A 14,577-nucleotide genomic window follows, 5' to 3' on the forward strand; every position below is an offset into this window, starting at 1 on the left:
ACCCTATATAGGGTCACTGTGAGTCGGAATCGACTGGATGGCACTTAACAACAATAACATACATTTGTCAAATGAATGAATACATATGTTTATTGTACTTTCTGTAAGAGGTAGCACTTAGTTCAATTCTCTACCTTTTCCCCTCATCTAAGAAGCAGTATTACAAAATTTCTATCACTTTATACTCCAGTATGATAAAAATTTCTTGATAAATTATTATTCTAGAAAAATTTAACTAGTATTACATTCTTCAGGAACTGCCGGATTATTTGCCTTCTAATAGTAACTTAGAGTCCAGGTGTGGTATTGTAGGATAAACACTGGACTGGTTAACCACAAGGTAAGCAGTTAAAATCCACCCATCATTCCTGGAAAATCCTAGACAGGGTCACTATGAGTTGGAACTGACTCAACAGCACTTAACAACAACAATAGTAACTTAATACTACATTGTGCCAATAGAACTCCTGCTCCAAAATTCCCTTGACTCTCATTTTCTTTATGACATATTTTCAAACACAAGGTGCAAGAACACAGTGAGAGCTTATGTTGTTGTTGGTAAGTGCCATCGAGTTGGTTCTAACTCACAGTGACCCACTCCAAAGAGTGGCTGATAAGTTTGAACTGCCAACCTTGCAGTTCAAACCAACCTTATTTATGGTCAAGCCTCAAGAAGACTGTCACACCAGGACCTATAGTTTCAGGAAAAGAAAGTAAAGACAGGAAGGCAGTTTAGAGTTGTCATTATGAAGCAGACCCCTGCAGCCATCCCAGTTTGCATCTACAGTGATGCAGGGGAAGTTAACCTGTCTGCCTCTTCTTCCTCATGTGCAAGATGGGGATAATACCAATACTATTTTGAAGAATGATTATAACATTTAAAACAAGTGTAAGGCATGTAGAGCAGTACAAGGCACCCAAAAGTTCAATACATTTTATGATTGCATTGAATCATAATAAGACAGTGGGGTAAGAGCGCTGGGGGTCCTAGTGTAGTTCTGTTGGATACACACTGGATTGTTAATCTCAAGATCAGCAGTTCAAACCCACCAGACACTCCTTGAAAACACTATGCAAGGTAGTGATGAGTCAGAACTAACTCGAAGGGACTTAACAACAACATATGAAGTCTTGCATACAAGCCGACAATTGTGCTCTTAGGTATTCATTTCCCTGCTGAAAATTTATGTCCACATAAAAGCCTGCATACAAACGCATACAGTAGTTTTATTCACATATAAAAAACACTGGAAGCCACCAAAATGTCCTTCAATAAGTGAATAAACTATGGTACATCCATATAATGGAGTATTAATTTAGCCATAGACAGAAATGAGCTATTGTTACAGAAAGACATGGAAAAGTCTTAAATGCATATTGTTAAGTGAAAAAGAGCTAGCCTAAAAATGGTGGGTTTGAATTGCCGACCTTGTGGTTCATAGACCAGTACTGATCTTACAATGCCGTACCAGGAATCCAATATCTAAATATAAAAGCTTGTAAAATTCTTGGAATGAAAAATAGAAGTCAATTTTCATGACCTTGTACTTGGCATTGAATTCTTAGCTATGACACCAAAATGCATGAGCAACAAAAGAAAAACTATAAATTGGACTTCATCAAAATTGAAAACTTTTGCGCTTCGATGTATTTTACAAAGTAAAACGTCAAACTACAGAATAAAAGAAAATATTTTCAAATCGTATGTATAAGCTGTAATATCAAAAATGTACAAAGAACTCCTCTGCCTCAACAAGAAGATGATAAAGTACCCAATTTAAAAACTGGGAAAAGACCCTGAATAGACATTTGTCTAAAAATATATATAAAAATGGCCAATAAACACATGGAAAGATGTTGAATCGTTAGTCCTCGGAGAAAGGCGAATCAAAACCACAGTGAGAGTCCACTTCACACCCACACGAAGCCCACTCACTGCCTTCCACTCCATTCCAAGTCAGCAACTCTACAGGACAAAGTAGAACTGATCCATAAAGTTTCTGAGGCTGTAAATCTTCACAGGAGCAGACTTTCTGTAAAGCAGACTTTCTGCCTGGTCTTTCTCCTGTGGAGCAGTTAGTGGGTTCAAACCACTGACCTTTCAATTAACTGCCCAACACTCAGCCCACTGTGCCACCAGAAGTCTTTTTGTATCCACTAGTCCTGATGTGGTGCTGTAGGATAAGCACTGAACTGATCGATGGTTCAAACTAACTGCTCTTCAGACACCCTATACAGGGTCGCTGTGAATTGTAACCAACTCAACAGCACTTTAACAACAGGATGACTGTAATCAAAAAGGCAGATAATAGCATAATCTAGTAAGATTGTGGAAAAAACTGGCATCCTTATGAATGGCGGGTAGGAATGTAAAATGGTACAACTGCTGTGGAAAACAATTTGGTGCCTCCTCAGAAACTTAAAACATAGAACTAGCATTTGTTCTGACTCACAGCGACCCTATGCACAACAGAACAAAACATTGCCCAGTCCTGTGCCATCCTCATAATTGTTGTCATGTTTGAGCCCAGACAGTCCACCCCTAGGTATATATATTCAAAGAATTAAAATCAGGACTCAAACCTATGTGTGTACATCAATGCAAGCTAAATCATGGATGCATTTTGAAAGCAGAAAAGTGAAATAAGCCAGAAACAAAAGACCAAATATTGTATGGTTCCACTATATGCAATATAGTGGAGACACATAGCGACCCTGTATAGGGTTTCCAAGGAGCAGCTGGTTGAGTTTGAACTGCCACCTTGCAGTGCCAATCTATCCTGTGGTCCAATGATTTATCCTACTGCGCCACACCAGGACTCTAGAATAGATGAATTTTTAGTGATAGAAAGTAGATTAGAGATTACCAGAAACTGAAAAGAGGGGAGAATAGGGAGCTATTTCATAATAGTTATAGAGTTTCTGTTTCAGGTAATGAAAAAGTTTTGGAAATAGGTAGTGATGGTTGTAAAATACTGTAGACGTAATGAGTGCTTCTGAATTGTAGACCTAAAAATGGCTAATAAGGACAGCACCCTTCATGTCATGCATATTTTACCACAATAATTAAAACAAACAAACAAAACAAAACACCAAGTAACACAATGCCTGGCAAATAACAGGCTCTCTAAATAGGTTAAACAAAACAAAAAAAATAGGAGTACAAATGGTAGCGACAAAGATGTAATCAACACCAATTCCTGTGGCTCTCCAAACCCAAGCATAATATGAAACAAGGTAAAGTCTGTGTAGAGCAATAGGGGTGAGAAGAGAAAACTTAACACTTTTAAGCTCAGGATCCTTATCAAGTATCACTTCTAATCAAGAGAAATAAGATGTTTTATATAGGCAACATCTGCATTTACTTAGACATGTTGATGCTTTTGAGGATAGTGATCTAAATGTTCTGCTGATCCTTTTTTTTTTTTAAGTTCTTATTTTGAATTGAGTGATAGTTATGGGAGAACACTGGGGTATTACACTCATCGTTTCATTGCAATGATTACAACATTTGACCCATTTTTAAAGGGTCAAATGATGCTATTGTTCCTGTTTTTTTTAATGAGACCTCAATTTGAGTCTCTACAAAAACAATACTGTTGGTAAATGCCATCGAGTTGGTTTTGACTCATAGTGATCCTAGGAGCAGTTGCTAAGTTTGAACAGCCAACCTTGCTTTAAACTGAAGTATCCTTAACACTGTATCTCAGCCTTTTATCACCTTATCATCTGACATTTTAAAAAACTTTTTATTATGAATTGGGTGACGGTTTACAGAGAAGATACTCAGTTATACATTCAATAATTCATACACATGCTGTTTCATCTCATTGATTGCAATCCCCTCAAAGTAACATCACTTATTCCATTTCTATGCACTGTTCCTGTCTTCCTTCCTCCTTTCCTAACCCTTCTGCATTTCTGACAGTCTTCCTGAGGCTTGACAAATCATCCCAGACAGGCAAAGAAGTATTTACAGAACATAGGAAAAAATGTACTGTCTTCCTCAAGTAACACAGTTAAAAATAGGTTAAAATAGTGGGGGAAAAAAAATCTGTAAACCATCTCTCAACATGGATGAACTTGAAGGACATTATGCTGAGTGAAATTCATCAATTACAAAAGGACAAATACTATATACGTCCTCTGCTGTAAAAAGTTACGAAAAGTCTCATTTTTTATAAAATAAACATTCTGTGATTGTTAGAGGGGGTCAGCGAGAGGGGAAGGAATATTATTCATGAGCTAGAGGGCCATTACTACCACTCATCTGTCAGTTTGTCATACCGTGGTGGCTTGTGAGTTGCTGGGATTCTGGAAGCTATGCTACTGGTATTTTAAATACCAGCAGGGTCACCCATGGTGGACAGGTTTCAGATGAGCTTCCAGATGAAGACAGACTAGAAAGAATGAGTGATGAACTACTTCCAAATATTTAGTCACTGAAAACTTTATAAATAGCAGAGAAACACTGTCAGATATAGTCCTGGAAAAATGAGCCCTTCAGGTTAGAAGGCACTCAAAGTACGACTGGGGAAAAGAGCTGCCTCCTCAAAGAAGAGTTGGCCGTGATGACGCAAATGGAGTAAAGCCCGTGGGAGTAAAGCCTGCGGAACCTTCATTTGCTGATGGGGCACAACTCAAAATGATGAAAAGCAGCTGTAAATATCCATTAATAATCGGAACATGGAATGTACAAAGTATGGATCTAGGAAAATTAGATAAAATGAAATGGATCTGTATTGGAAGTACAACCAGAGTGCTCCTTGGAGGCCAGGATGGACAAACTTCGTCTCTCATACTTCAGACATATTGTCAGGAGGGACCAATCACTGGAGAAGGATATCATGTTTGATAAAATGGAGGGTCAGAAAAAAAGAAGATCCCCAGTGAGATGGATTGGCATAGTGTCAGCATCAGTGGGCTCTAATGTGGGAACAATTGTGAGGTTGGCTCAGGAACAGGCAGTGTTTCGTTCTGTTGTGCACAGGGTCACTATGAGTTGGTACCTACTCGATGGCACCTAACAACAACAAGAGGACCATCATATGTAAATATGGGCGACAAGACATGTAACATACAAGAGGGAGATTGGCAGAGGAAAAGATGAAGGTAGCATGGGAGAAATGCAAAACTTACAGTAAATACGGTAAATATTATCAACTGTATTATAGGGAACAAACTGATAACTGATGTAGTAAATATGGAAAATGCTGTCAACCATATTGTAGGGAATAAACTGCTAACTGATGGAGGGGACTGCATTCATTATAATGCCGCCAAGTATATGATTTGTTGAACGCAAAACTGATGATCTCCTCTGTAAGTCTTCACTCAATTCCAAGTTAAAAAAAAAAACTATGCTCTAGACTTCTTTTTTCTACTACCACAGAATGACAAAAATAGCAAATTTGCTGTTACTGTTTTAAGCAAATAAAGAGAAAATGAAAGCAAGAACTACTAAAATAAAGTGAAAAGGAACCAACAGAATTTAATAAAGTAAAACTGAAGGCATTTTTAAAGAGCCTTTATATTTAGATACCGTAACATCTACTTTGTTCAACTTAATTGAAAATAATATTCAAATGAAGAAGTTTTCTCTTCCAGCCAATTACTGCATTCTAATTAAGTTCTTTCATTACTACCCTACAAAAACAAAGGAATATTGTAACAAGAGCTTTGCCAATATTATTAATTCTATAGAAACCAGGCAGGACCCAACTCCAGGGATAGGGGATACACTGGTATGTTGAATGAGCATTTTAAAACAGGTTATGCCAAGAATTAAATAACTTAAAATACAAATAGTTTAAAATAAATGTATAAAAAGATAACAGAGCCATATTTGTTTAACAAAAAATTAAGTACTTACAATATCTTCTATTATCTCTTTGATAGCTGCCACAACTAAAATAAATAAGAGAGGAACCAGTGTTGTATAGCGACCTGTTGGGGACACATCAGGTATTTGCTATTGGATGGAAAGGAAAAAAAGAGAAATCCAGTGAGAATTATAATGTTTACAATAGACTTAAAAACAGTAAAGTCTTAACGCCTCTTAGAATATACCTAATTGATTTTACTTCTCAGCCAATTGATACTGGATGAGGCAATTTGCTATTATCTAAGAAGCAGCTAGACGTGAATGTTAATTAGCTTCACAATAAGCACTGGTGTTTAGGACTTACACCTAAAACAGGAGACTGGATAAATATAGTATGTCCATATACCAAAACACCATAATCGTTATCAGTTATATTTTAGAAAAACAATGAGTAACACTGGAAAATATCCAAGTATTACTACATGAATAAAGCAGACTATAAAACAAATACACTATATCCTATCTGCATAAAGGAAATCAATCAACAATGCTTAAACCAAAAACCAAGCCCGCTGCCATCAGGTTTATTTCTACACTGTAAGAGAGAGAACTGCTCTGTAGAGTTTCCAGGATGACAAATCTTAATGGGAGCAGACAGCCTCATCTTTCTCTAGTGGAGTGGCTGGTAACCTTGAGGTTAGCAGTCCAACACTTAATCCACTGACCCACCAGGACTAAATAAGTAGTGATTAATGATTGGTGGTGGTACTGTGTACCCGACTCAGAGCAACCCTGTATAGGGTTTCCAAAGCTATAAATCTTTACAGAGCAGAACATTTCATCTTTCTCCTGCAGAGTGACTAGTAGATTTGAACTAGTGACCTTGTGGTTAGCAGCCAGCTCCTAATCCACTATGCTACCAAGATAAATGATTGTTGTTGTTATGTACTGTCAAGTTAGTTTCAACTTCTAACTCCTAACGACCCTGTATAGGGTTGCCAAGGAGAGGATGGTGAGTTTGACTACTGACCTTGCAATTTAAACCAACTTTAGGGTCAAGTGCTTATCTTATAGCACCATATCAGGAATCTGGATAAACGATTAAAAGAATAAAAAAAAAACAAAAAAAAAACACCTAAATTATATACACCCAAATTGTAACTGGGGAGTCCTGGCGTGGTGATGCTGGATAAGCGCTGGGCTGCTAATCACAAAACTGGTAGTTCAAACTCACCAGTCATTCTTTGGAAACCCTATACAGGATCTCTATGAGTCAGAATATTTAATTTTTTCTTTACACTTTGTTGTATGCTCTAATTCTTCATACAGTGAATATAAGCACACCTCAGACCTTTATTCCATGACGCTATATGACGGGTTCAAACTGCCAGCCCTTCGGTTAGTAGCCAAGAGCAAAATGTTTCTGCCCACCTAAGGACCTACTTTTTAATAAAATACGGCATTTTTTCTGATTACCACTAACTCACAGGCAAAGAAAAACACAAGATTTAAACTTGATTCTTATACATCCAAGGTTTAGATCTGACACTTTCACCATTATTTTTTAATTAACATTTTAAGAAAAAGCCCCATCCCCATCTACCACAAAAAAATGATCAGCACTTGCTACATGAAATTCACAGGAAAAAATAATCCAATGCAATGAACCAGGCAGTACTGACACTGCTTGGAGCAGGAGCCAGAAATGGCCAGCACCAAGTTATCTCTCTGTATTAAATCATCTTCAGAGAACTGGCCAAGGGCTTAACAGAAATAGTTATTAATACCTGAACACATGTCTTTGAACTAAAGTTTTCACAACATGACTTTACCTGAAGCAGTGCAATAAAGAGAAAAAAGGAATTAGCAGCTCTTCTGAACTGAGAGTAGAGAAACCGTGGAAGAAATGTGATAATGTTGTACTTTGCAGTGCTGGAAAAGAAAAGCGAAAAGTAACATAAAATTTAACAATGCCACCATCAGCATACCCACATTTACAAAGTTCTGTTCTCGCTATATGAAAAAGTTAGGCGATGCATTTCGAATTGGAAGAATATTCCAAAGGGTCAACAACCTAAATGAAAAATAGTGAAATTGATAAACAGTTAAGAATAAATTCACCACATTTTATTTTCTGAATAAAATCTTTTGTCCTTTTAGGCCAACTCTGAAGAGAAGAACAACTTTAGTTAAGATAGCATATAAAATTAAATCTTGGAAAGAAAAAAAAAAGTTTGAATAGACCCAGGAGATTATAAATATGGATGGCCTTTCCAGGATAATGTTAAAGAAAATTTTCTGGGGTTCTGCCTGCATTCTCTTCATGGACTCTTTAGGACTTGGCTAGGACTCTACACTAAACATAACAGATACATCCAAAACCATGAGACATCACCTCTTGGGTCTTGGAAACGTCCAGATCTTCCTATTGTTTATCAAAAAGAAGGGAGATTAAAGGAGACAAATATGGTACTCCTCAAAATGAGAAAAGGCATGATAGAATTTGAAGCTGTAAGTATCAATTGTAAATTGTCATTTCTCAAATCTGGGAATTCTGCCATTGGAGAAAAACTATGCTGGCACTAGACTGTACACTTGATGATATGGCTCACATGGCAGCAATGAGTGGCTGGTGTTTACACTAACTTTGTCTGTACTACTGTGGAAATGAAAGCCTAACACAGCACTCATCCCCACAGACCTCCAATCTTCATAATAAATTTCACAACTACCAAAAGCTGCAATTTAAAGACTATTTAATCAAAAGGAGTTCTCCATGAAACAGTCAAGATCTCTCCTAAGACATTAAGTCCTTTTAAGCAAAAAACAATAATATATCATGCTAGTAACAGGATTAAGACAAAATCATTTAGACCCAGAAGCAGCTTTCATTGTTAAGATAATACGCATAGAATTGGCAGAGTCTTTTTTCAGGTCTTTCCTGCTTCCAGATTTCTTAGTAACATCTCCTTTATTGGACAGAAAGTAGGAGGGGAAAACAATCTACTCACACTGACACCACTGAGTCCCCTAATAACAACTGGTTTAATTTTAGCAAGCATTTTCATTTCATTAGTACAGGGGAGATGGCCTATTGGATTCTGGTGTGATGCTGGTCCCAGAGTAACTTTGGTAGTTCTTACCTGACATGGTTATTGCAGAATTTTGTCAGCTGTGGTTGGTTGATGAATATAGTCCTCACTTCCTCCTGGTCGGCTAGTGATGTCTTTTCTGAAACATCATCAGTCTTCTCATAACCTTAAAAGAGATAATGTTCTTATTCAATAATAAATGTTTCATTGTATTATCCACACTAAATTATATATTCTAAAATCCAGAATCTCTTGAAAGCCACATGCATCCCTTGACCAGTGTACTTGTTTCTTCTATAATAAAAAAGGAAACTCTTCACATCTATCATTTCTAATAGATTAAAAGATAGCATTTCATAAAGTGTTATGACAAACATTAATAATCCATTTTCAAAAAATGGCAGACATCTTCAACTATATCCTCCTATTTCTTAACATGCTGTCCAAAAATAACAAAGAATTTGAAACTAATTTACACTGTCATCTTAGACAAGACTAAATGCAATAGATAGAATTTAAAATGTATTTAAAAAAAATTTTAACACATGCATTTAATGCTTTTTTTGGTTTTGTGATTCGTGGTGTCCAAAAATTGTAACAAAGAATTTGAAACTAATTTACATTATTGTTTTAGACAAGACTAAATGCAATAGTGAGAATTGAAAATGTATTAAAAACTTTTTAACATATACATTTAATGCTTTTTTGGTTTTGTGATTCATAGGGTTCCCCCCATTTGTGGATGTTGTTGTTGTTAAGTGTCGTCAAGTCAATTCTGACCCATAGTGACCCTGTAATAGGGTTTCCAAGGAGCCGCTGGTGAGCTTGAACCACCAACTTTGCAGTCTGATGCATTAGCCCACAGCGCCACACCAGGACTACTTTGTGGATGTAGACAGATGACAGAATAAAATAATTATTAAGATTTAAATAGACAAAAAAACAGATTTAAATAGATAACCACCACAATTATTTACCTCATTATGATCATCTAATCTTTCCTCCAATTAGAATTCATATTCACCAACAATCTTTAAGGGTCTTAGCATCACTGTAGGTCATCTGACCATTATCTTAGCAATACAACAGATTCAGGTAAATTTCAATGAAGTAGCCCCTTGCTACAATGCTGACAACACATTTTTGAAAATACATACAAGTTTCAGAAGACAGAGAATAAACAGGAAATCTTTTTACTGCTGTTTACCTTCTATTAAGAATGAAAGGAACCTTAAGCACCAACTTAAGGTTTGCTGAATAAATAATACCAAAGGAGTGGTATTTCTGAGGGCAAGCAAAAGTGTCTCTGCCCTCTGATAAAGGCACTTAAGAACAGCCAAGTATTGATGAAGTATGACACAGGTCCTGGTGGGGCTCTACAGGATAAACACTGGACCTCAAGGTTGGTTTGAACGACAAGGTCAGAGGTCCAAACTCACCAACTGCACCTCAGAAACCCTATACAGGGTCACTATGAGTCAGAACCAAATCTGTGACACTTAAGAATTAAAACATAGGATTTTATAACCATATGAAACCTGCAAGTCCTTTAAGCTTTTTAGAAAGTTGAAGACCACGAGCAAAGGCACTGGAGAGTGTAATCTGTAAAACAGGTAATATTGTGTTGTTAAGTGCCATTGAGTCGGTTCCGACTCATAGCAACCCTGTGCAGGGTTTCTGAGGAGCAGCTGGTGAATTTGAACCACCAATCTTGCAATTCACATGACCTTACTATTCAGTGCATTACCCCACAGCGCCACAAAGGCACTGGAGGATGAGGGGTAGGAGTTGAGAGACTAATAAATGCCAAACCATACCTAACCCCTGCCATTTGAGTCAATTCCGACTCATAGCAACACTATATATATATATGGTTTCCAAGACTGCAAATCCTTACAGGGGAAGATATAGCCTCTTCTTTCCCTAAAGAAGCAGTTGGTGAGTTTGAACCACTGACCTTGTGGTTAGCAGTTAAATGGTTACCCCACAGCACCACCAGAGGAGTATAAACCAGGCAGCCTTGTTACTGGGAGAGATATGACTATAAACAGTACATAGGGGCCAGGTCACAGAGGACCTCTCATGCTATGAAGCAGTCTGGATCTCATCCTGTAGTAGTTGTTGCTGTTAAGTACTATCAAGTCAATTCTAACCCAAAGCAACCCCGTATAGGGTTTCCAAGAAGAAATTAGTAAGCTTGAACAGCCGACCTTGTGGTTCAAACAGACTTTACAGTCCAGCGCATCTTAAAAATGCACCAAAAGCTGTCCAAGCTAGAGAGGTATTATAGGGTGAGAAAGCCATAATTTACACACATCACTGGGGACATTCGTGGCCCCAAGGTAGCATAGTGATTACAAGTCAGGCTGTTATCTGTTTGAAACTCCCATTCTGTGGGAGAAAGATGAGGGTTTCTGCTCCCGTAAAGATGTGTTGTTGTTGTTGTTGTTAGGTGCCATTGAGTCGGTACCAACCCATAGCAACCTTATGCACAGCAGAACGAAACACTGCCAGATCCTGGGGCCAACCTCACTATTGTTGCCATGCTTGAGCCCATTATCAATTCATCTCGCTGGGGGTCTTCCTCTCTCTCTGACCCTCCATGTTACCAAACATGATAACCTTCTCCAGCGACTGATCCCTCCTGGCAATATGTCTGAAGTATAAGAGATGAAGTTTGGCCATGCTGGCCTCCAAGGAACACTTTGGCTGCACTTCTTCCAACACAGATCTGTTGGTTCTTTTGGTAGCCCATGGTACTTTCAATATTCTCTTCCAACACCATAACTCAAATGCATCAATTCTTCTACGGTCTTCCTTATTCATTGTCCAGCTTTCGCATGCATATGGTTATTGAAAATGTGGCAACCTTGAAAACGCTATGCAGGGTAATGGTGAGTCGGGACTGACTCCATGGCACTTAACAACAATGGCGCTGCTGGTTAATGTGCTGAACTGCAAGGTCAGTTTGAACTGCACAGTCAGCAGTTCAAACTCACCAGGTGCTCCTCAGAAACCCTGCACAGGGTCGCTATGAGCCAGAACCGACTCGATGACACTTAACACAACAAAACCTATTTTACAGATTTAGAGATAGTATGTAGCTTTGCCCAAACTCACATGGCCAGTGATTACTTTTTACCACATCATGTTTTAAACACAAACATTGCTCCTAGTACTACATGGATGGTTAGATGATGATGTTATTATTGTTGTTGGTAAGTGCCATCTAGTCAGTTCTGACTCATAGTGACCCTGTGAACAACAAAACGGAACACTGCCTGGACCTGTGCCATCCTCACAATATGGTTATGTCTGAGCCCACGGTTGCTGCCACTGTGTCAGTCCATCTTGTTAGGGGGTCTTCGTCTTTTTCACTGACCCTCCACTTCACAAAGTATGATGTCCTTGTCCAGAGACTGGTCTCTTCTGACATGTCCAAAGAATGTGAGAAAAACTCTTGCCATCATGGCTTCTAGGGATGGTCAAATGGAGGCATATAAATCTTAACTCTCTAAAATATTTTATTATGTATTCCTCCTCACTTCAGATATGGTATCAGTAGGGACCGGTCCCTGAAGAAGGATATCATGCTTGGAAAAGTGGAGGTCAGTGAAAAAGAGATGGATTGGCACAGTGGCAACAGCAATGGGCTCAAACGTAACAATTTTAAGGATGGCGGAGGACTGGGCAGTGTTTTGTTCTGTTGTGCATAGGGCCTCTATGAGTCAGAGTCATTCAACAGCACTGAACAACAGTAACAACAACCACAGTACAAAAACCAGAGTGAGAATGTACTATTTCTAGTATCTGGATTTAACAAAGAACCTCATTAAAACTAGCCCTCACTCTGCTCTGAGCTGACATCTGCAGGTTGTATTTACTTTATAGAACTGGCCTTTTTTTTTTGCCTGGTAAATGCCAGGCTCTCAGGTGTTCTTAGCTGAGAAGCTAGGTGTCACTCCTCACTTAGTGATACCCACTTACACTGGGGTCTCAAATGCTGCCACACTCACACTCTTTCTCCCCCTTACCTATTAATTTACTGTTCAAGAATTACTAAAATGCAAAGTATCCTCCAGGGACAAAAGGGGTAGGAATCAACCCGTTCTCCATAAATGGGAATTGTAGTAATCCAAACAACCCTGAGAACCACTGGTGTGGTGCTGTAGGATAAGCACTGGACCACACGGTCGGTTTGAACCACAAAGTTGGCAGTTTAAATGCACTAGCCATTCCTCGGCAACTCTATACAGGGTCACTTAAGAGTCAGAACTGACTCAACAGCACTTAACAACAACAACAAGCAACCCTAATGGACAAGCAGGGCCCCAGCCAAGGGCAGATATGAAGGGATTCCTTAAAAAAAAAGTACATAGAATGCCACAATCAGTTAACAATGTGTTGTTTTTTCCTAAGGAGAGCCAAGTAGAAGGGGGGTTGGGGCAGACACCTCAATGCAACTAGGGGAAAAGTCAAGACATACAGGCAATTAAAGCACATGAAGAGAAAGTCTCAAAGATAGACAAAGAATCTTACTGATGCCTTAGCTCTTCCTCACCCTGAGTATGATGATGATGACATGTGCCACGGAGTTGGTTCTAACTCACAGCGACCCTGCATAGGCTTTCTGAGGATATAAATCTTTATGGAAACAGAAAGCCTCATCTTTCCCCCGCAGAAAGGCTGGTAGTTCCACACTGCTGACCTTGAGGTTAGCAGCACAACTCGTAACCACTAACGACACTACCAGAACACTACAGAAGAGCCTCAGGAATATGGTGCACATGACCCTGAACTTATGGGGCTCCAGCACGCTTGCTCTGAGATCCCCTGATAGGGTGTGGTACTGAGGAAGAAAGGGAAGGAGATGTGTACAGGATGCAGGAAGTGAGGTACAGACAATAGGAAATAGCAGATCACCCCTGCTCTGTCTCCCCAGGGCTGTCAAAGCTTCAGCACTTGGCCACACAGGCTCAGTCACCACTAAAGACACCACAACACTGTACACAACTGATGGACTCTCTTGGATTTCCAAAGGCTGGAGGTTGCAGGTACCTACCTCCCTGTGTTATTCATCTGACTTCCTGTCTACCCTTAGCAGGTAGAGGACAGCAAGCTAGCAATGAGCAAGCTTCATTTGTAAGTGACCTCAGAGATCCTCTGGAATACCTGGGAGTAAGAAACCCGGGGAAAAGACTCATAGCAACCCTATGCACGCGCACGCGCACACACACACACATAAAGACTGGCAGGAATTTGTAACTACAATAACTTAAGTCTTCAAGAAACTCTGATCCTATATTGTAGAAATAGGAAGGTTAGGTCTGGGCAGATTGCTAACATACCAATCTTCTACCTCAATAGATGATGCAGTACTTTGAGGGAGGCGGACAGCAATTCTGATCTCATTCTTATTTGGAATTAGACATGGAAAACACATTCTTTACATTTAATTAGACAATCTATTTTTATGGCTGTGTTTTGTTTTTTCTTTTTTCATTTCCTCTATAGCTTTCTATGGCATGTTATCAGGATAGACCAATCTATTTGGTAAAGTTGAGAGTAAGCGAAAAAAAAAAAAGGATGGCCCTCAGCTACTACTATTAAACTTGAGTATTCTGGGGTCAAGGGGCTCTGGTAGCGTAGTGGTTACGAATC

At 38.9% G+C, this 14,577-nt stretch overlaps 1 protein-coding gene across 2 annotated transcripts in view; it reads right to left on the reverse strand.

Annotated features, from left to right (window-relative positions):
• ATP8A1 (ATPase, aminophospholipid transporter (APLT), class I, type 8A, member 1) overlaps positions 1-9,079 on the reverse strand; it is a 290,919-nt gene extending 281,840 nt beyond the window's left edge. For both annotated transcript variants that reach the window (XM_006877299.1, XM_006877300.1), the window contains exons 1-3: positions 8,968-9,079; positions 7,657-7,756; positions 5,873-5,971 (exon numbers count right to left, since the gene is read on the reverse strand). The gene's annotated coding sequence lies outside the window, so the exon portion shown is untranslated. The remainder of the gene's footprint in view (positions 1-5,872; positions 5,972-7,656; positions 7,757-8,967) is intronic.
• Between the last annotated feature and the right edge of the window lie 5,498 nt (positions 9,080-14,577).

The sequence above is a fragment of the Chrysochloris asiatica genome, unplaced genomic scaffold (genome assembly GCF_000296735.1).
Source record: "Chrysochloris asiatica unplaced genomic scaffold, ChrAsi1.0 scaffold00465, whole genome shotgun sequence".
Lineage (NCBI taxonomy): Eukaryota > Metazoa > Chordata > Mammalia > Afrosoricida > Chrysochloridae > Chrysochloris > Chrysochloris asiatica.